The sequence below is a fragment of the Triturus cristatus genome, chromosome 8 (genome assembly GCF_964204655.1).
Source record: "Triturus cristatus chromosome 8, aTriCri1.1, whole genome shotgun sequence".
NCBI lineage: Eukaryota > Metazoa > Chordata > Amphibia > Caudata > Salamandridae > Triturus > Triturus cristatus.
The window spans coordinates 75037385-75061620 of record NC_140591.1 but is presented as its reverse complement, the minus strand read 5'-3'; the positions used below and the strand labels follow the sequence as shown (position 1 = coordinate 75061620).

The 24236-nt window shown below is 42.7% G+C and overlaps 1 protein-coding gene across 8 annotated transcripts in view; it reads left to right on the top strand.

Moving 5' to 3' along the window:
- STXBP5L (syntaxin binding protein 5L) overlaps positions 1-24236 on the top strand; it is a 1956595-nt gene that overhangs the window by 1208782 nt on the left and 723577 nt on the right. The gene's annotated exons all lie outside the window — the stretch shown is intronic.

The window sequence follows — 24236 nt, the reverse complement described above, 5'->3', positions numbered from 1 at the left end:
CAGTCTCACCGGCTGTCTCTCCGGCAGTGGGGACCCAGCCAGGAGGCGTCTCCTCCTGCAGTGAAGGGGACGCCGGCTGCGCATGCGCCTAGACGCACTGACCGGAGGGATGGACAGCCTTTTTATTGTTCATTAGAAATAAGTGCTAAACACACAGGCCTCCGTGCACCTGCGGTGGCCCGATCTGCGTGTTTGTCTATACAGTTCTTGTTTACCTTCAGGATTTTATAAACGTGCAGAACATACATATGGCCTGGCACTTACCCATGTCCCCTACTCTAACTACAGACCCTGGGGTTATAGATGGCATTTCCCTCCCCTCCATCATAACAGTTTGGAGACCACACCAATAGTTCTTGATTTTCTGGATTAGGGGGGAGTAACTTCCCCCTCCCCAGCCGTATTTATTAACACGAGCAGAATGCGTCACCCTGGTCCTTTCTCCACTCAGTGTCATCTGAATGATGGTACTATGCAAATATATATTGGGGGACGTCACTGCGTGCTTTCCGCCATTTTACGGTGACGGTGCAGGTGAGCCATGCTGCCTCAGATGCCCACCCTCTGCATCCCCCCTCAATAATAAGGTTAACGGAGGACGGTAGGACCCAGAAGGCAATGTTCCACGTCTGGGCTTTCGTCAATCAATCAGTCGGGATTTATAGAGCGTAGCTAATCACCCGAGAGGGGATCCAAGCGGTAGGATCCTGCTGTGATCAGTCAAAGAGCCAGGTCTTAAGATCCTTTCTGAATTCCGGCAGAGCGGATGCTGTTCGGAGGTGGAAGGGAAGGTCGTTCCAGGTCTTGGCGGCGAGGTAGGAGAAGGAGCGCCCTCCGCTGTGGGTTCGATGGGCGAGGGGAGTGTGAGCGAGGGAAAGAGAGGCGGCACGCAGGTGTCTGGAGGGTTGGTGGTAGTTCAGGCAGTGCTTGAGGTATGCTGCTCTTTTACAACCAAATACACTCTGGGAGTTGTAGTTCTGATTCACATTGATGAAACAAATGGGATTCACTTAAAGGAACTCCAAGGTCTGGATCATGGCACCCTTGGTGACATGCGCTCATAGGTAACCTTGCTAAGGACGGACTGCTGAGTGCGGCTCACACCAGGGGGGATGAAACTTGTCCCTAATCCAGAACTATCACATAAAACATTTTATGATTTGCTCTAATTGTATCCCCTTTCTACACAGTTCTTTGTTTACATGTTCTGATTTAGATTGTGGGGGTTGAAATGGAGAAAGTTGTTACAGCGTTAAGGAAACCGGGTAAAACAACATTCAGGGATAATATTCACTGGGGCACATTTTAAGTGTGTTCATTTTTTAAGTTTGTTTGGAGTTTGTGTCTTGAAAACAGAAAACATGGTGCCCCCTGGGTAAAGTTCAGTGCCTTCAGTGGAGTCACCTCTTTGGTGGTTTCAATGAAGACACACAATCGGGATCTCTAAGTTCGGGTACGATCTCATTAGTAGGATGCCAGCGACAGAACCAGCCAGGGTTCGGTTCATGTTGATGGCGCTGTGTAGATCGCAGGAGTAGTTTCAAGTAGTGGATGGTTCTCATGGGTTCAAAGTCTCTCCTTTTCTGCAGACGTCCTTCACATGGGTTTTAGATAGCTGGTCCTTGCCCCCTTGATCAGTGGCTTGTCTACTCCTTCCAGTGTCCAGTTCACCTTCCTCTTGGTCAGACGCTAGAGCGTATTCTCAGTTCAGAAGTGGATAGAGCAGGCCCTGCCTCTGGTAAGGTCCTTCGGTCTGTCCATGCAGGCCCTGCCTCTGGTAAGGTCCTTCGGTCTGTCCATGCAGGCCCTGCCTCTGGTAAGGTCCTTCGGTCTGTCCATGCAGGCCCTGCCTCTGGTAAGGTCCTTCGGTCTGTCCATGCAGGCCCTGCCTCTGGTAAGGTCCTTCGGTCTGTCCATGCAGGCCCTGCCTCTGGTAAGGTCCTTCGGTCTGTCCATGCAGGCCCTGCCTCTGGTAAGGTCCTTCGGTCTGTCCATGCAGGCCCTGCCTCTGGTAAGGTCCTTCGGTCTGTCCATGCAGGCACAGCCTCTTTCCCAAAGCCCATATCAGTACAGACGTTTGCTTTGAAGGCCCGGCACTATTCTCGCATGTAATGTCCCTTACAAGACCTGACAGCCGTGCTCCCCTCCTTTATTCTTTATGCCATGGTGCCTACTTCTGTCAGATTTCCTTTCTCTATAATTACAGAGTACAATTAGACCGATATCGCCTACTAACGATACGCAAAGGCTTGAAAGGATCCAGTTTCTTGTTTGTTCTTTTTGTAGAATATTTAGTAGTTACAATAGCACTCACGTACTACAAACCTGTGAAGGTCTCTACCATGCTGTGGCCGCTCCTATCTTTTCTTTGCAGAGATCTCTGCCCCAGCTGCAGAGATCTTCGCACAGATAGTTATACGTATTAGTAGTACATGTGGGAAGTGACTTGAAAATGGGGAATACTTACTACTAAATGTAAAGGTTATGGGAGGAGTAATGTGGGGTTTAAGGAGGGCTTTAGCAAGGAATATGCAACAACTCAAAAAAGAATAAGAACATTGATATTTACAAACTTCACTTCTGTAGCTACTACAGCCAAAAACAAACCAAAACGGTACCAAATGTACTCCAGCTTAGAGATGAAGTAAGTCCAGCAGCACACATGGCCAACCACTTGTACCATAGGAAGTAATGGAGGCATGGACTTAAAATTAAAGCCTATATAAAATAATCTTTAATTACATTTACTTATATTACCGTTTTAAAAAAAAATGTTAATGTTAAAAGGTTATTTAAGAATTTAAGAGTAAATTAGTCATCCATTATAAATTATGTTAACCTTTTACATTTGTAAACATTCATGCACATTTCTTAGCTAAAATACTCATGTGTGAGGTTAACCTTTGTGAATAGCCCTTTTCATGTGTTGTGATTTTGTGAGTAATTTTCTTTATTTTGGAACCTTGTCTGTAGCAGGCTAAAGATTACTTCCCTCAAGCCTCTTTCATTGGCTGGTCTAGTAGCCAATCACTGTGATAATCCAATCTACTGTGAGAAGTTCAGCTTTTTAAGATATTCTAATCAGAGCTTTAATTGTGGCCCAGAGAGCCATACTCTGACCATGGAAGTAAAAAACATAGCCAAATGTGGCTGTCTTGTTGGAAGGGCATTTCCGACCTGACAGGAGAGATCTCTTCACACACGGGTATCCATTTTAGTAGCATATGTGGGAGAGACAGGGAAAGTGGCTGAAAAAAAGGAAATACTTACCACTAAATGGCTCATTACTACTCTTCTTGAATGTAGAAAAAAGTGATCTAATTTTGATTAACATCCATCCTAGCTCCTTCATTTGGTTTAGCACCAAGAACCTTTGGGTAGCAGGGTGCAATAAACAGCATAACACAGCAAGAGAGGCTCTACATGAGAATATACTACGCTGCAGCCTTATAGCCATGTATCCCATTTTAGCTCTAGCCCGATAGCGCACCTGTCTGCAAGACGTATTTTACCAACTCTTTGAAATATACTTAAAGAGAGTTTGGGCTAAACCAAGAAAAGTATCCCTCTCTCATGCTAAACTATTTTACATCGAAATATACAAATAATCAATACTCTGTTTGTTCCAATTAATTCTTTATGTTGTATATGAATTCTATGCAGAACTCAATCCTCTTTACTTCTTTTTTGTCAGCATTGGCAACACCAACAGGGCAAGCTTTGATATGTTATGAAAGGATATGATATGATATGACAGGATAGGAGAGGATGTGATATGATATGACATGCTAGGATAGGATATGATATGACAGGCTAGGATAGGATAGGAAATGCAGGATAGGGTGTGATATTATATGACAGTATAGGATAAGATATGATATGATAGGATAGGGTAGTATAGAATGTGATATGATAACACAGGATAGTATATGATAGGATAAGATAAGATAGGATAGGTTGTGAAATGATATGACAAGATGGGAGGAGGGTATTATGTAATATTATGTGACAGGATAGGATAAGATAGGGTAGGATAGGATGTGATATGACATGACAGGATAGGATAGGATGTGATATGATATGATATGATATGGCAGGATAGGATAGGATGTGATATGATATGACAGGATAGGATATGATATGATACGACAGGATAGGATGTGATGTGATATGATATTACAGGATAGGATAGGATATGATAGGATGAGATAGGGTAGGATAGGATGTGATAGGATGTGATAGAAAGGGATAGAATAGGATATTTTAGGGTAGGACAGGATAGGATAGGTTAGCATAAATAGGATAGGATAGGATATGATAGGATAGGATGTGATATGATATGATATGATGTAATATGATATGATAGGATAGGATGTAATATGATATGACAGGATAGGATATGTCAGGATAGACTAGGATAGGATAGCATAGCATAGGTAGAATAGGATAGGATAGATAGGATAGAATATGATAGAGTAGGATAGGCTAGGATGTAATATGATATGAGTGGATAGGATAGGATGTAATATGATATGACAGGATAGATACAATGTAATATGATATGACAGGATAGGCTAGGATAGGATACCATGGCATAGGTAGGATGGGATAGGATAGGATTGGATATGAACGGATATGATATGATAGGCTAGGATATGATATGATAGGATAGGGTAGGATGTGATATGATATGACATGATAGGATGTAAAATGATATGACAGGATACGATATGATATGTCAGAATAGACTAGCATAGGTAGGATAGGATAGGAAGAATAGAATATGATAGGATATGATAGTATATGATAGGATATGATAGGATAGGATGTGACAGGATAGGATAGGATGTGATATGATATGATATGACAGAATAGGATAGGATGTAATATGATATGATCTGACAGGATAGGATGGGATGTAATATGGTATGACAGGACTGGATAGCATAGGATATGATATGATAGTATAGGATAGGATAGGATATGCTATGATAGAAAAGGATAGCATAGGATAGGATGGGATAGGATAGGATATGATAAGATATGATAGGATATGATAGGATATGATATGACAGGATAGTATAGAATATGATATACTATGACATGATAGGATAGTATAGGATAGGATAGCATAGCATAGGTAGGATAGGGTATTATAGGATAGGATACAATAGGATGTGATATGATATGTGTTAGACCTGGCACCTTGGTGTGGGTCTCCCTTCCATTGTTTTGCTGTTACCTCATGTGTATTTGCTGGTGTTAGATGCTTTGGGCACTGTGCCGCTGCTATCCAGTGCCACAGTGCAAGTGCTCCCTGTTGTAAATTGATGTATGGATTAGTGATTCCATGATTGGCTGATTTGGGTTACTTGTCAGACCCTGTGCACCAGGAGTGCCCAGGGCTGGTAATCCAAATGCTGCTAGTGGGCTTGCAGCACTGGTTGTGCCACCCACAGAAGCAGCCTGTTAAAGTGTGTCTAAGGCTTGACATTGCAGAGCCTGTGTGCAGTCTGGTACTGCCAAGCTGACTGGGCAAGTGCACCCACTTGCCAGTCCCTAAACCTTCCCTTCATATCAGACACCCCTAAGGTAGGCCCACAGGTAGGGTGCATTGTAAGTATAAGGTAGGAAATGCCCTGGTGTGTGCAGCATGTCCTAATAGTTAATTACAGCCATTTTCGTATTTCACTATTGCAAGGCTACCTGTTCCCCATAGGCCAGAATGAGCAGTTTGATTATTACATCTTATAGTCCTAACTGACTCAGGGATCTAGGTAGAAATTTGAGTTTAGTATGCCTGAACTCATCTTTTGGTGAAGTTGGTTTTAACATTCTGTGTTTGAAAGTACCACTTTTAGAAAGTAGGTATTTTCTTGTCTAACCATCCAAGCCTGCCTCTGCTAGGTTGTGTATTCCTTGTCTGGAGTTTGAGTGACAGGGGCTGGGTGATTCCAGGAGACAGGGTGAGTCAGCACAGGGCTGAATAGAAAGATCTGCATTTAGATGGGTGGGAGGAGTTGCACCTGGGACCTGAATAGGGCTGTGCCTTCCCTCCACAATGCTGGCTCCACCTCCTGTGGTGCGTCTGATGTCTCTGCCCTGCACTGTGAAAGGAAAGAAGGAGTCATGTAAACAGAGTGCTCCAGGACTGACCAGAACTGCTTTGCACTAGGCAAAGGCCTCTCTGCCCTCAGACAACAAAGAGAAACTGTGTATAAAAAGGGGGACCCAGACCCCAGAACTTTAGATCACTTTTGGGAAACAAGAAGAAACCTTTGCTGAGGAGAGGAACCAGAGAGACAGAGGAGAGACTATCCCTAAGCGTGAGGGATTGGCCTGCAGTGGTTGCCTAACCGCCAAAAAGAGGAGAGAGGAAATTTGTGTGTACTTTCATCAACTTGTGAAGGATCTCCAAGGGCTTGAGAAAGAGCTTGCCTCCTGCTGAAGTCTCAGGGACAACAGACTTCCACCATCAGCTTCCCAAGAGTTCTTTGGAAGTGCCTGCAGTTGTGTTGAGCTTTCTGAGGGACAGCGTGTCGCAAGGAGCTGGAAGCCTGACTCACGAAGAGGAAGCGTGTCGCCACCGCAGCCGCTGTCGTCGCATCACTGAAGAAGGGTGTCGCCGCTGTAGCTGTCGTAGCGCATCGCAGAAGCGTCTCGCAACACCGAATAAGCGTGTCACCGCTGCAGCCGCTGTCGTTGCATCACTGAAGAAGGGTGTCACCTCTGTAGCTGTAGCTGTCGCATCGCACCGCACCGCAGAAGCATCTCGCATCACCGGAGAAGAGTGTCAGCGCCGCAGCCGCTATCGTCGCATCACTGAACAAGGGTGTCGCCGCTGCAGTTGTCGCATCGCCTCGGAGAAGCGTCTCGCATCGCCGGAGAAGAGTGTCTCCGCCGCAGCCGCTGTTGTGGCATCACTGAACAAGGGTGTCACCGCTGCAGTTGTCGCATCGCCTCGCCGAAGCGTCTCCCATCACCGGAGAAGTGTGTCGCAGGACCTGTCGCAGCTCAGAAGAATCGTTGAGTCGCCGTCAGGAAGAAGATGCCATCTTTGTTTCATTGCACCGGATCTTCATCGCATCACGGCGTTGCGGGCCGCATCGCCACGGAAGCGCAGTAAGAAACCGACGCATCACCGTTCTTGCGTGTAAGGAGCCGACGCATCACCTTCCCTGCAACACTTTCGTTGTATAGCGTAACACGTCCAAAGGTACATTGAACTCAAAGTGTCGCATTTTAACATCTATAGAGAACTAAGCTAATTCTACCATTTTAAGTACAGTATTGTGGATTTTTGTCGTTTGTGGTCTTGTGATATGTCTATATAAAGAATACTTATTTTTGATATAAAACTTGTGTGGTGTCCATCTGTAGTGTTGTCACTTGGTTACTGTATGTGTTCACAAATGCTTTACACACTGCCTCTGAGATAAGCCTGTCTGCTCGTGCCAAGCTACCAAGGGGTGAGCAGGGGTTATTTTAGGAGTGTACCCCCTTACCCTGACTAGACGCAAGGGTCCCTATTTGTCAAGGGCACCTACCTCTGCCAACTAAAGACCCCCAAATCTAACAATATGAAATGACAGGATAGGATGTAATAGGATATGACAGGATACGATAAGATAGGATATGATAGGAAATCTTTACCCACCCAGTTTTGGATTTGTGCAAAACTCCATAAGACTTCGTCCCTTTGAATTTCCAAACATCCTCATTTATACAGTTCAAATAGCTTTAAAAACAGTTTACAATAAAATAAAAATGACATGCTACTCAGCTAGGACCTTTTTTCATTAAGATCTTACACATGATGTGGGGCGTGGCCAAATAGCACTTGGTTTTACATCCTGCACTAGATTTCAGATTTTAATGTACAAAAATGATCTACCACTCAAAATCGTATTTGGCCTACCGAATATTAAGCTCCTATCTAAAAAATATTAAAAAATTGTTTGAAAAAGCTAAAAGTTTTAGCACATACTAATTCAGAGGGGGTGGGGCAAATAAACATTTGCAAGCCTCCTCTGTGGTAGTAATATTATACTTTAAAAATACAGGTCTTAATAAGTAATGTCGTAGCGGTTGTTATGTTGGACAAATAATAATACATGGTTCAAATCTTGCACCCAATCTCCACTTAAATCACAAATTCTTTCCTCTGTAGGTAATCCCTCCCAGGCCCCTGTTATAATTCGCAAGGGGAGCAGATTCATCCTTAGCAGTGAAATTGTACTACGCACTCCATGGGAGAGGTTCCATACAACATATGGTTGGGGTGTTTTATACATACAACTCCCAACTATTATATCGTTTCAGGAGTGCCTTGAACACAAAGAAATATCTCTCTTACGACTGACTATGTAAATAGTTTTTTTGTTTAAAACTTTCACTGCAAATTTTGGTTGAGAACATGCACCACCCCCTTGATTTCGAATAAGACCGAAGCTTTCTCATAATTTCTAAAAATGAGACTTTTCCCTTTGAGACAGTCAAAGATTTCATGTCTTCGTGCAGCCCGAAGAGAAGTTGCATTGTTTTCCAATACGGCGTTTCCCCACCTTAAACATGCTGCCATAGCAAACACAACAGTCGAGAGAAGCCCAAACTCAAGCCAAAGTGACGCTATGCTCGCTGCACAATTCAGATTACAGATTTGATGCCAAATGTGCCCTTTCACCTTTTCAAAAAAATCCCATTGCTGAGCATCGACCGACTCATAAGCATAACTCAACAATGGCGGGATTTTGATTTTATAAACGGACAGAACATATGCAAAATATCTTTCCTACAGCATTTATACATCCTACCAAGTGCAGAGGCCGGGGAAATAATGTAACTTCTGCACTAGTCAATGTGGTAATTGCTGGAGAACTTACTCGAGAAAATTCTGCCCAGATACGGGTATTGCGTCACTGCCTCAAGTTTATATTTACCTAAAAAACAATTCATATTTTTCCTGATCCTACATCCCGAGACCTAAAAACCATGATTTAACTTTTTAGAATACTTATTTTTAGGAAGTTACCAAAATGGTGACCAAGCTCACTAAGGGGCATATGTATCAACATCTCCATTTACGATTCTCAAATAGCGATTTTTAAAGAATCGCTATTTGAGAATTGCAAAACGGGATGTATTTAAAAAATTGCAAAACTTTAGCGATTTCTTAAAATTCCTTAATTGTGATAAGCAAATTGCGAAATCGCAATTAAGGAATACCTTCCCATTCATTTCTATGGGCCAGGAGACCCATAGGAATGAATGGGAAGTAATTCTCAAATTGCTATTCGCAATTTGCTAATCGCAATTTGAGAATAATTTCAAAGGTGCAAGGGTGTCATGATGACACCCTGATGCACCCCTGAAATGAGCATGTGTGTGCATATGGCGCACATACATGCCCTAAGGGCATGTATGTGCACCACGTGGCACTTTGTAAATTTACAAAAAGTGAATTTTTAACAGAAATCGCAAATTACCACCAACTAGCAGTTGGTAGTAATTTGCGATTTCTTAAGGATAATTCGCAATGCTTTGGTGCGTGGTACATATCATTTAAGAAATCGCAATTTGCGATTTCTTAAATGCTTACGCAAACTTAAGAAATCGCTAAATTAGCGATTCCTTAAATTTGCGATGAGAATTTGCCTCATACATCCCGTTTTGCGAATTTTTAACCGCAAACGCTGTTTTTTGCGAATCGCAGCGTTTGCGATTAAAAATGTGGTTGATACATATGCCCCTAAGTCACCTTTGGAAACCTATTGGAGTTAAATCCAGTAGGATGGCATCATATGCATAAAGCAGACAGCTCAATTCCATAGGGCCTAGTTTTGGTGGATCACCTCTACAGAGCCCAACTCGGTTAGGAAGATGACTGATGTACAAGAAAAAAAGGAGAGGGGCTAAAAGGCACCCCTGCTTCAGCCCATTGTGGGTTACCACTTTGCTTGACAGACCCTCATTACCGCCCAGAAACACCTGTGTCCATGTAGAGTAATGCAATGCAATGATCAGTCTTAACAGATGCCCCGGGATCCCCATAGCGACCAGTTTCCTCCACAGAGTCCCCCGGTCGACCTGATCAAAAGCTGTGGTGAAATCTATGAAGGCAACATATAAAGCCGTTCCCTCACTTATAGGATATTTTTCAATCAGGGTTAGTAGGACAAAGATGTTATCCATAGTGCCACTATGAGCATGAAAACCACCTGCTTGTTTTACAGGGACTAGAACATTACCAAAAGCCCAATCTTGAAGGTGAAGGAGTATGATTTTGGCACACAGTTTTCCGGTTGCATCTAGTAACAAAATCTGCCTAAAACTGGCAGGAGAAATCTTGGGGCCCTGTTTATATAATGGAACCACTATGCTTCCTCTCCAAGAGGATGGAATGATTCCGCAAGCGTAACAGTGAGCAAACACCAGGTAAAGAAACTGAGCCCATGCCGACCTATCTTGTTTAATGACAGCTATTGGAAGATCATCTGGACCCATCGCACCAGAGTACCATGACACTGTAATAAAACTCTCTATTCCCTTACACAAAAGTTCACCGTAAATATTCTCTAGAGAGGATTCAGAGATTAGCTCCAAATTGAAACTGTTCCTAGTATTTAGTGCATACAGCTGTGAAATGTATAGGTTCCATTCTGCATCCGATATTAGAATGGCTTCTTCCTTAGTTCTACTATCACAGAATTCAGCGATGAGGGCCCAATATTTACGTGAATCACCAGACTGTGCTACCTCTCTCAGTTTGATCCATTTAGAATCCTCCACCCTCCTACGTTCAGAGACCTCAAGTCTAGTTCTTATCCGCTTTAACCTATTGATTTCCCTTTGCCTGGGCAATGATGCATGCTTAAATTGGTCCCTTACTAAAGCATTCAAATCCCGGTTTAGCTTTTTTATGTTCCACGATGAAACCACAGGATGGTCAATGACATTGGGAAGTTTTTTACTCCCACACAATCTAAATCGATCTAAATGCTTCTCATCCCGACTAATAGGGTTCTCCTGGGCAGGACCTGAGCCTGAATTTTTAACATAGTCCCCTACACAAATCAGATTTTTGTTTGACCAAAAGATGCGCCCATTTGTCTTATTATATGTAATAGTTTCCTTTCTCGGATTCCAACGATCAAGCATTTTAAATTCCAATTTCACATCAACTGATAAAACACTATGGTCACTCAAATCCATCCCTAGTGTCTTAAAATGAGTGCATGATCCAAAAAGTTGGTACGATACCAACTTTTGTTTTGTTTGTTAGGATGTAATATGATATGACAGGATAGGATATGATATGATAGGATAGGAAAGAATATGATAGCAAGAGAGTCTCTACAAGAGAATATACTACGCTGCAGCCTTATAACCATGTATCCCATTTTAGCTCTAGCCCGATAGCGCACCTGTCTGCAAGACGTATTTTACCAACTCTTTGAAATATACTTAAAGAGAGTTTGGGCTAAACCAAGAAAAGTATCCCTCTCTCATGCTAAACTATTTTACATCGAAATATACAAATAATCAATACTCTGTTTGTTCCAATTAATTCTTTATGTTGCATATGAATTCTATGCAGAACTCAATCCTCTTTACTTCTTTTTTGTCAGCATTGGCAACACCAACTATGAAAGGATATGATATGATATGACAGGATAGGATAGGATGTGATATGATATGACATGCTAGGATAGGATATGATATGACAGGCATAGGATAGGATAGGATAGGATAGGATATGACAGGATAGGATAGGAAAGGAAAGGATATGACATGATATGATAGACTAGGATAGGATATGATATGACAGGATAGGATAGGATACGATAGGATAGTAAATGCAGGATAGGATGTGATATTATATGACAGTATAGGATAAGATATGATATGATAGGATAGGGTAGCATAGAATGTGATATTATAACACAGGATAGTATATGATAGGATAAGATAAGATAGGATAGGGTGTGAAATGATATGACAAAAAGGGATAGGGTATGATGTAATATTATGTGACAGGATAGAATAAGATAGGGTAGGATAGGATGTGATATGACAGGATAGGATAGGATGTGATATGATATGATATGGCAGGATAGGATAGGATGTGACAGGATAGGATATGATATGATACGACAGGATAGGATGTGATGTGATATGATATTACAGGATAGGATAGGATATGATAGGATAAGATAGGGTAGGATAGGATGTGATAGGAAGGGATAGAATAGGATATTTTAGGGTAGGACAGGATAGGATAGGTTAGCATAGATAGGATAGGATAGGATATGATAGGATAGGATGTGATATGATAGGATATGATGTAATATGATATGACATGATAGGATAGGATGTAATATGATATGACAGGATAGGATATGTCAGGATAGACTAGGATAGGATAGCATAGCATAGGTAGAATAGGATAGGATAGGTAGGATAGAATATGATAGAGTAGGATAGGATAGGATGTAATATGATATGAGTGGATAGGATAGGATGTAATATGATATGACAGGATAGATACAATGTAATATGATATGACAGGATAGGCTAGCATAGGATACCATAGCAAAAGTAGGGTGGGATAGGATAGGATAGGATATGAACGGATATGATATGATAGGATAGGATATGATAGGATAGGATAGGATGTGATATGATATGACAGGATAGGATAGGCTATTACAGGATAGGATGTAATATGATTTGACTGGCTAGGATAGGATAGGATATGATAGGATAGGACAGGACAGGATATGAGAGCAGAGGATAGAATAGGATGTGATATGATATGACAGGATAGGATATGATATGACAGGATAGGATGTAATATGATATGATAGGATAGGATAGGACAGGACAGGAAACGACAGGATAGGATAGGATATGATGGGATAGGATAGGTAGGATAGGATAGAATATCATAGGATATCATAGGATAGGATAGGACAGGATATGATAGGATAAGATGTGATATGATTTCATATGACAGGATAGGATGTAATATGGTATGACAGGATAGGATATGAAATGATATGAAAGGATAGGATATGATATGATAGGATAGTATATGTAGGATAGGATAGGATTGGATAGGACAGGATAGGATATGATAGGACAGGATATGACAGGATAGGATGTGATATGATATGACAGGATAGGATACGATTGGATAGGATAGGACAGGATAGGACCGAATAGGATAGGACGGGATAGGATAGGATATGATGGGCAGGAGAGGATGTCATATGATTGATATGATATGATATGATATTATGTGATGCAACACGTCTAAACAGCATTTGTGAATGCCTCTATTTACATGCTTTATTCACATTAAAGCCAGACTGTTGTCATCGTCCTTTCACCACACCTCCAGCCTGCCCTATTCATCTAAGTTGAATGAGAAAGCAGAGAACACCCAACTCTAGTATTTTACTCTCATTTGTCATCTTGTAAGCCCCTCTAGCCAGGATTTAGAAGCTACGGAGGCAGGGAGACAATGTTCATTCCACCAAATAGATGGGATATGCCTGGCAGCCATTTCTGAGCTCTCATTGTCTTGAGAAGCTATATCTGTCAGCTGCATTTGCCAACATTTATCAAAAGATCCTAAGAGCATGCCTGGCCAAGCAGAAACTTCATACCTGGCTCTTAAGTGGACTGGATCCTTCTTGAAAGATAGAATGCTCCAAGTGGTCATTCCTTATTCTCTGTAGATCCTCAACCAGAGGACCTGTGGCATCCCTCAGGGTGCTGCTCTAAAGCCATTGTTGGCCAATCCTATGCGCATCCTCTGGCTGACCTCGATTCAGACTAAGCACTAGGATCCGCCTGGGTCTCGATTACACGATGCAGGACTCGGGATGCAATTTAATGTGTAAGGTTTAATGGGCCAAAGCTGGATGCCCTCATTACCGCTGAAAGTATGGGTCCGTGCTCACATTCAGGGTTGGCCTCTTCATGGTCAGAGTCTCTCATCACCTTCTGCCATCTAAAGGCAGAAGGAGAGAAGGCTGCACCTGTCTTTTTTCCTGCCAAACAAGCACAGTAAACTGTAGGGGGCGGCGGTAGAGAAGGTCCCGCTTCCTCCCTCCCCACTTCTCCCTTGCATCACATTTCTCCCCCCTACTTGTTTTCACATTTTACTCAGGCTGCCACCTCATCCTGTTGAGCCCTATATCATCAGACAGGCAAAGTTTGTTCCAGCATTGCTGGTACATTCGGGTGACTCACCAGGGGCACCCCTGGTAGGCAGTCTTTCTCGAGAGGTCACCTCTCTGGACCAAGATCTTTGACCCCCTATGTGGAGACTCAGGGTGACTTCTTATGCTAAGCGAGGGGATATATCAAAACAGTGCTCCCATTTCACTGTTCCTTTTACTCTGATTCTATATTGTTGTGTTCATTTACACACATCACAGGGGTGTACAACAGAACAGTATACCATGGTTTTCTAAATTTATACCAGCATCAATCTCAACTTTCTGGGTCACTGTACAGGTGCAATGAGTGTGGAACTGCTTATTTTAGCAGCAGTAGAAATAATACACCTATGTTGGCCAAAGAGGCTGCCAGGGAAAGTAAGAAGGCAGAAGATAAGTGAGAGTAAGAAGAGGGGACGAGAGAGGAAAGGGAGGAGAGGATAAAGGGACAAGCGGTGGTAAGAGGAAGCGATGCTGAGAGGAGAAATTGAAAGAAAAGTAGAACTTGGAGACCCATAAGCACCCCAATTTGCTCTGTAAATTCATACTAATTTTCCTTGCTTGCATCAGAGCCCATGACATCCATGTTAGACCACTGGGGTGGTGGCATTTTTAAAAGTTATTTTTCATCTGAGACATATACAGGAAGTGGATTATGGAAACCAAACTACTGAAAAGGAATATGTTTCATCTTCTATTAGTCTTTTAAATACTTTTTGAAATATGGTAAGAGTCTATCTTGTAGCAGATTTTCTCACAATGATGATGTATGGATTACGACCATGCCCAAGGATCAGGTTTTGCGGATGAAGGACATGTCTGATGACGTGTTACTACTCCTTCCAAATGTGGGCGCAACAAGAGGTTGGGGCATAAATATTAAGCAGGTTCCAGATGACGTTCCGATGATAACAGTGGGCATGCATCAGGAGAAGGACCTAGTCAGACAGTGGTAAACATGCTCCGGGGACTTCAAGCACCAGAGTCCCCCGCGCTGTGCCTGTATCCAGCCTACTGGCGCCTACAGCAGAAAGCGGATCCAGCTTGCACTCTACATGGACACACGGCAGGAGAATCACCTGCGAAGTTGGAAGTGAAGGTGCACAGGGAACTACAAGCATCAGAATTCCCCATTCCGTATCTGATCTCACTCACCAATGCGGCCAATCACAAAGTGGATTCAACTTCTCTGCTGCGTCAGATACGCACAGGTCAAAGTCAGGCCGGTCCATGTGGGTCTGGGTCTGGAGGAGTCTGGGCTGTCTCACGCTTTGTGGTTTTGTGCCTTAAAGCAATAGTAATTTTAATTTGAAATGTACAAATTGTAATTGCCCCTGACAAGGCATTGAGGCTTTTGATGCTGGGCAGCAATCTGTTCCGGAACCCAAGGTTAGTGGTTTAGTACAGTGTTATTAGTCATTGTTGGCTATTAGGATTAGTCTTGTGTGCCCAAGAAAACCATTCATCATTCACTCCGGTCTCTTTGTGCTGGATTAAATGAATAGGAGTTAGGTGTAATCATCATTAAGGGGTATGTGAGCTCATACGGATTAATAGATGAGCTAAAGGAGAATAGGTATTACTAGGTTACAGTTGCCTGACTTACAGAGGACGGAGGAAAAGTTGTGATGTGGCAAATATGTTGTGAGCAATTTGCAGAAATACAATGACAGATTAAGGAAAACATGAATGTCCGAGAGAAGGTTGTGCTCTGAGAGAGGAGGCTTGCAGAGGATGGAAAAAAGAGAGGGCTTTTTGAAAGAATAAAAGGAGAATTGACAATCAGAAGTTCTAAATAAATGTCAGATTATCATGCCAAATATTAGGGATATAGACAATATTTTTGTGAAAGCATGAAATTTGAGGATGCAAGACTATAGAAATAAACGACGTTATGTGTGTGTGAAGATAGTGCTATATTAGATATTTTGGTAGGAAAAGAATCTGTTAAGCAATCTGCCTGTTGACCGACCGCTCCAGTCAAGTCAGTTGATCAGCTGAAGGTCTGGAATGAAAAAAGTAATGGCTGGACAAATGTAGGGAGATATCAAGCATTAGGCTGTGCTGAAATGAGGCAGTAACCTCAAGATAATAGCAGTGTGAGAAATAATGTGGGCAAACAATGGAGAAGGAGATTTTGCAAATGGTGGAGAGAATGTCTTCTGATGTTCATCCTCAAGTTTGGCTCACAGTATTAATCACAAATCAGATCCATTTGGATGCCTCTGGTTTGTATTGCCACAAGATGGAGGGTAAGAACAGCTTCCCTGAAGGTGGAAGTGTATTGCCTGCATTGCCGGCACTACAGTGGCTAGAGGGTGGAGATGTAGACATTGGTGTGAGGAGGATGGTGACAGGACTCCCTTTACAAATTCAATGAAGATAATAAAGGGCTGCTGATTACACTTCCTGAAGGTTGATGGTAAGCATGAAAGGTGGGACGGCTAAATTTGTTGTGCAAGATAAAATTCCTCCTTTTGGTGAGGCCAAAGCTCTTTCTTGATAACACTTTTGTTATAGAAACCTCAGACCTCTTTGTGCCTCTGAGTGCTTCAGGCTGGAGACTGCCCTGCTGTGAGGAGTAGAGTACACAAAGGCTGTATCTAGAGAGCAGACCGGGCCATCATCAGGACAGATCTTGTGAGACCGCTCCGAGAAACAGGCAACATTCGGCACTTGTAAAATCCTCTGCGGGCCGAGTAATATTAATTCTCCAATGGTGTTTGATTGTTTCAATCCTCCTGGCAATAATCTCGGTTCGTTCAGTAGCCAGATACTTTTTCAAGAACCTTCACATCAAGAGACCTTTACAAACCTTGGAGACAAGCTCCCTGCCACTTTCTGTTGCTACCACATTTGCCCTGATGATGACCCTGTTAAATTGATTAATGGGTTGAAATGCCGGCAGTCTCACTGGCGAGCTGATACGGATTGTAGTGATAAGCACGTTGTACTCTTATTTAAAGTTGTCCCATCAGAATTGAATCATTTGTCAGTCCTAGTTCTGTATATACCTTTGTCTTATATACAGCATTTGTGCTTTTTGCACCCATGTCCCTTTTCACTCTATTTGTGCCGTTCTCATTGGAGCACCTACAGTATAAATAATTAGTTAAATGAACTGAGTTGTACATGGATCACACAGTGAAACAATTGTCATTGTAAATCTTGTATCATTGTTGTGTATAACCATCTAAGTGGGTCTAGGGTCCAAAACTCCTGCCGGGGTTACCATTGTAACATCTTTCCCCATAGCAGCTGCTGCGACAAAACTTAACAAGTTAGTTCATGCTCTTTCTTCCTTATATTCTCTGCTTAATGGACCATTCCTATCACTGCCATTGATGTGGGAGGGTGGTGTCTCACCACATTTGTGTAGTGGCAGAGGGTTCTGGAGGATAGCAGGGTTTGGAGTACCTTAACCCCCCCCTTTGATTGCCTGGGGGATGTGGGTGGAGTCCCTGTACTGGTCGAACAATGGAGGATAGGGTTGGCCCATGTGACGGCTGGGAAATATCTGTATACCCAGCTGGCACCTATGTGAGGGATGGTACACACCGCTAATATTCTAGCCCTTAGATGTCCCCTCTGGGAACCGGCCAGAACCATAGCGATGGTGCCCCTACCCAGTTAACCAGTTACCCATCCTCAGTGTTGAACAGGAAGGCAGCTGTACCACCAAAGACGTCACCTGGTATATACATAAAGACAGATGTTTCCTCAGCTGATGTGTTTATTTGTTTTTTAATAAGCTGAGCTGTGTGAGTATTGAATGATGCATAGAAGACATGGAACATTCCAACAAAGGCACTACTTCTTCTGCTAATGCTGTTTTTGACAAGGATGTGTACCCCACTGTTTCCAATCAGCACCCTAAGAATTCCTTTTCACACATAATCCAATGTGCGCAGTGATGGTCAAAAAAGAGAACGCTGGCCATGCTGAGGCAATTTCCAATTCTCTGATAACTCGGTCACTGGCGCCTATTGAGAACTTGCTCAGAGATAAATTCAACTCTTTCTCGCAAACTGAATAACCTTGAGCAATCCTTAGCAGAGTTACGGCATCTCTTGATGGCGTGCTGGTTGGGTTCTGGGTTTTAACTACAGAGAAATGGAGGATCTTTGATGCTTCAACGCCGACAGACATATCATCTCTGCCCATATGTCTTTACAATCTACATCAGATATCTCTTTAGTATCAACCTCTGTAAAGAGCAGGGGATGGCAGTTCATCTGACTTTCTTCAAATTACTGATGGTAGGATTAGCTCTGGCAGACGCTCTCTGCCCAGTGCATCAGCCCCTTAGGGCACAGTCTTACATCTTCCCTGCAGATCACTCCATATGGTGCAATTCTATCTGATAACCTGAAAGAGAATGTTGACTGTATTACCAACTGATCCATCTCTTGGTTAAACAAACTTAATGTGGCTGCAGAATCTCTCACTGTGATGTCCTAATGGCTTTTCGCATTTCGTGGATTGGGCCTTCAGAACAAAACGTATTTCTGGTGACTGTCATGCTGACACTCCCGTCCTCCAGCAGTGCTTACAGGATCTTCAGCATTACCCCAATATCATGCAGACTATTTGATTAGGGGCCTGAATCTTGGCTTCTTTTTTTCAGGCACCCACACAATGTTCCTTCAAGTTTACAAAAGACAATAATAGACCTTTGTGTCTGAGTACCAACCATGTGGTGGAATCAGCCTGAAAGGAGGTTTTTGTCCTGCTCAAGAAAACAGAACCAGGTGGCTTGTGCCACCTCCAACAATCAGGAAGATAATTGTGCTGGTGCTCATAGAGCAAACCTGTGTTCTAATCAATAGTCTGTTGCACCATCTAATCAACTATTACTGAGCAGTAGGTTTGCACCTTTATCGGCATTGGAGAGCAAGGATTGAGAATCTTCCCACCAGAAGACTACAAAGGGGGCAGGAGCTAACCGTGGCGAAGAAGGCAGCTGCGGTTATTTGGTGACAATAATGTTCTCCGCTCAGGCTCCATTGGGGCGGCAACCTTGTCTGTCCTTTCCTAGATCATTACAGAGCTAAATCCAAGATGAATGACATCCGATGGAGGTTATAAATAGGGCAATATCACATAATGTGCCTACAGGAAACACAGACGGTGCAGGAACCACACACATATGGTTATCTTCGCACCAGCCAGGAAAGGTGACCGAGGGCGTCCATCTGCAGGATTACTGGTTTGGGCTTCATTGACTCAATCACCGAATCTGTCACTCCTCCCTGTAACGCCATCAAATGTTCATTATCTTTCTATAATTTTCCGTGATTTGCTCTGGTTATAGTAAATTTTTGGGATAAGGACATTTTTCCAATTTGATTATTACCTTTGTGAGTACTTGACTTGTTAGATATCAGCAACTGTTCTTTTCTGCTATCTATCCTGTATTAGTAATTCTAGGAGATTTCAATAAGATTGGGGTTGGCATTGACTGTGCTGGGATGTATGATGTTACAACGCAAAGTATTACAACACATACTTTAACAATGCAGTTTTTACAACGCAACTTCAATTACAACGCATGCTATCACAACTCAAGCCATAACAATGCATGCAACATTAGAACCTAATTTACATTTCTAACGCCACCAGGTGCTTACCTCAGGAAAGGTGCTGGTCAGCGTTGTAATGGCATACGTTGTAATAGCATGCATTGTAATGGAACTTGTGTTGTATTGCCTGCATTATAAAGGCCTTGTGTTGTAATGCCTGCGTTGTAATGGATGTTTCCCCCTGTGCCGTAGTGTCTGAAGTACTAGATCTTTAATAGGCTCAGGCTTTAGTGGAAGACTGTAGAAGTGATTCCTAAGACAGAGATCTAATTCAATATATGTCTTTCTTTAATTTAAACAGCTGCTCTGGACACTTTGATTCAGACAGACCACCACGGCCGTTTTTTTGGGAAAAGTTGCACTAGGTTTGAGGTACAGCATAGGCATGAGAGAGAATGTAATCCCCTTAGTCCGTGTCTTGGTATCCGGTTCATAGGTTACACCTGATAATGGGGTCTAGGTCGAATGATGCTAGGAGATACATTGGTTTACTGTGGTCCCTGCCTACCTGCTTGCAGCAGCGGTAAACTGCACCAACAAAGCTTTCATGATCTGTTCAGACCTGGATGCTCCTCATGATACAATTATTAAGGGGTTGAGATCATCATCAGTGAAAAACTGACCAAGATAGCTCCGCCCTACAAGCACCTACCTATAAGTTGATAAAAGATGGTTCACAAGTGTTTGCAGTAAAAGCCAAATGAGATGTATGTAAATCCCTGGAAATCTTCCTGGGCCTTGGTTATGTAGAAAGAGGCAGGAGCACCGCGGCACCATTTCCAAGGCTCAGCAAGATTACAGTAGGCCGAGTTTAGACGTTTTGCAAAACACATGACATACAAAGGTGGGAGGTATTCTGGCATATTATGTCAGGTAGGGGGTTGTGAGCTTGCTTGATTCTGGCCTGGATGGGGTTAATCCCGCTAAGTACTGGTACTAGCACTTCTCCAAATTATATGGGGTTTGTCATAACAGAGGCTCTGGACTAATGTCATAGACTGATACTCAGTAGATTCTTAAGTAGTTGAAGCTACTAAGGTGGGCCCATTTCCTTAGAACGAGTATGCCAGAACTGTGTGCATCTGGTCAACCATGTGATTCACGTTTGGGCCAATCATATATGGATTTCTTTTACTTTTGCACCTTTTTTTCTTTGCCAACGGTAAACATTTAAAACCTGTTTTAAAATCTTCTGGAATATTTAAATAAAGACTAGCTTTTACTTATCTATCGGGGTAACATTCTCCCTCAACCTGCTGCTCTGTCTAGATTTCTTAAAACATCAATTTGAGAACTAGTCTAAATGACATTGTTTCAACTCTATAACCTAGATGAAGTCTTAACATGATTCCATTGTTTCTTTTTTTATGTGTGTTACCATATTTGATGGCGTATTCAAATTGTGTTGCATTGCATTTACGTTTATTGTTTTATGCTCCATGGTGGAAGTAAATTTAAATTCAAACTAAAACGATAACAGTGGCTCTGGCCCACCTCCCTTGTAGATCACATTTGATAGCAGTGATTTTGGCATTCAGGTTCTTAGGGATCAAAATTGCAGCTTCATTCTTTATCTTTTCTGCTTTCTATTTTGACCTTTGTGGCTTTTTCCTCATTTAAGCGAAGACAATGGTTAGGTCCAGATTATGTTATTTTCTGCCTTATAACATTTCATTAGATGCTTTGAGGAATATCATGGTATTCACTGAGGGGCGTTGATTCCGAATTATTAGAGCCAACAGGCTACCCTAAAGAAATGCTTGTAAGAGTACTAGAGATGAGGGGTTTACACTCAGTGAGTGCTAGAGAGGGAGCTGAGATTTGACCACACTCTTTTTCATCATAGTGATTGAACTTATTTGTTGGCTAGATCTACCTTTAGGGAAACATTGTGATCTTCTTTAGGAGGGTTTGTAGGGGTTTTGTGTCATCTCAAGTGATTTGTCCCCATTTCATGAGAAGTTAAAAAGACTAGTAGTTGTAGTTCTTGTGGTTCATCAAAGATGTTAGCTCTGTTAATGAGGTGATTTTGCATCTTCCAAGGCGGATTATGATGCATCTGATGGGCTTTCATTGTGGGTTTAATCTCCAAGGACTTTTTCTCCCTCTCGACTGTTGTTTCAGTCAAAACATGTGATAGGTACATTTATTGGCCACGTTGTGGTAGTTTTTTCTGCTTCCTAGCAGCTTATAGGATCGTTAGGCTTGAGCCTTTTCTAGGAATTACATAAGTACGCCTCTGTGGTTTGATTAGACTTGTTTGCTGATGTTGCATGGGGTGGCTGGTGGGCACATTGACTATTCAACAGTTCTTTTGAAGGAATGTCAAGGACTTTGGTAACAGGTAGTAAGGAAGTATATGACATTACTTCTATCTTTTCCTTCTGAGATGCTATATAGTTTCCAATTGTTCCTTCTGCTCTGTTTTTTCAGGTCTTCTTGGACTTGATGGAGTTTGTTAGCTTCAGATTCGAGCTCTTGGAGCTTTGAAAGAAGGCATTAAAGCCACCCAATTCGGCTGTCATTTTCAGTGAGTTTCTTCACGATACAGTTGCTCTTCCCCTTTATACTTTTCAATTTGTCTGAGGTTAGTGCCAGGAAGGATTTGAGTGACTTCACCTGTTTCATGAGTTATACCTGCATGAGTTATTCAGTTTCTGTGAAGGGCAAGAGAGGATTGCATTTGTGGGCCTCCAGTGCATTGGTTAAGTCATTCTTGGTTGCGTTCCTTCCATTTTGCGTATGATTAGTTGTGGAGTCTGACCTGTCATCAGTTTGAGCTTTTCATGATGGTTAGTTTTTGCCATTGTATTAAATTGGCTGTAAATGCGTGATCTAGAGCTTCTTGATTGCTTTGAGTGCTAACTTACAATTTGAATCTCAGTATTGATTATGAATGCCTAGTGACCCAGTGTTATGCCGTTGACCAGTTGGCTAGTTATACAGAGTACTTCTGTGTATGGTTGAGCGCTTCTGTCGTTGGTATAGCTTGGTCCAGGAACACTGTGGTACATAACAATGCTTGCTCTTGCCTCTGTTGCTTAACGTAATGCGTGTTCACTTGATTTAACATCAATTTTACATCACATCACTTTTGCCTCATTTCCCTTTACTTGCACTTCACTGACACTTGCACTTCAACTCGCTTCCTTTTTACTTGCTCTTGAGCTGTACTTTCTCTTCCCTGTATAGTTTTTTTTAGGTCTCGCCTAGCGACGCAGGCATGCGTTGCTCGCCTTGGCGAGACCTATTGTTGTTGGTTTGGTGGGCGAAGGAGGACCGGAATGCATGAACTTATTGTAAAGAGAAGAGGTTCAGTTCATCGCTGCGCCCGGTGGCAGGCACCTCAAGGTGCCTTCCACGGGGTGTAGGGATCATCACAGGGGCACCATAGGTGCCCCCTCGGCCGCCATCCGGAGGCCTTGCACCCATAGGTGCCCTGCTGCGGGCCCCCAAAGTCGACTTCCAACAGCCTTTCTGTGTCGGAAAGGCCAGCACAGAAAGGCTGTCAGAATTCGACATTGTAATCCCTCTGGCGGAAAGAGTCGCCCTTGGGATTACAGGAGGCTTTCCGAATGGTAGGTGGGCTCTCCGAGCCCATCGGAAGCCATTCAGAAATCCAGTTTAGATTCATTTCCGACCAACTCCATCCAAATGGGTCTGTCAGAAATTAATCCAAACTGCTGATTACAATGCCGTAGGAATGGCTCTGACCAAGGGTCGGAGCTGTCTCCTACGGCATAGTAATCGCCCCCTTAGTAAAAAACGTACATGTATGAGGCACTCCCCATAGAAATGATAGCAGAGGTGGAGTTGACCATTTACACTTTCAGGTATGCAGATAGTATTTTGTAGTACTTTAGTAGTATTAATAAAGTACAGTTTATGAATAGGCCCCTAGGTGTCTACCCATTATATGAAACTTTATCAATAGTTCTAAATGACCAGCAGCAGTCTCCCATGTAAGACCGGTACTAGGATTTTCAGAGATCCCGTCAAAAAAGCATTTTGCCACGAACTCAACTCTCCCCATCCCTTTTCAAGCCATGCTGTGTGATCTGGCAGCATCTAGTGCTGGCAAACAAAGGCAGCAGCCTTGCTTCACCTTAGGAAATGCCTTCTAGCCAACTCTCATTCACCTGTTCATGGACAACCTTTGGGTCTAGCTGCTCCATGAGCCAGTTCATCTTAGTCCATGTTCTGCACATATAAGATTACCAGACTACTCCATGTCTTTAAGGATTTCATGGAACCTGAGTTACATTTAATTCAATGTTTTCTGAGAAATGTAAACTTGGATGAAGTCTGGGGAATCCATGTGGCTTGAGTTCTCGATTACATTGGTGTGTGGAAGGAATACCTGGAATGGAATCATCCGTTCCATTGACATGGAGGCATCCATCTGGACAAGGACATCTCCTTTCCA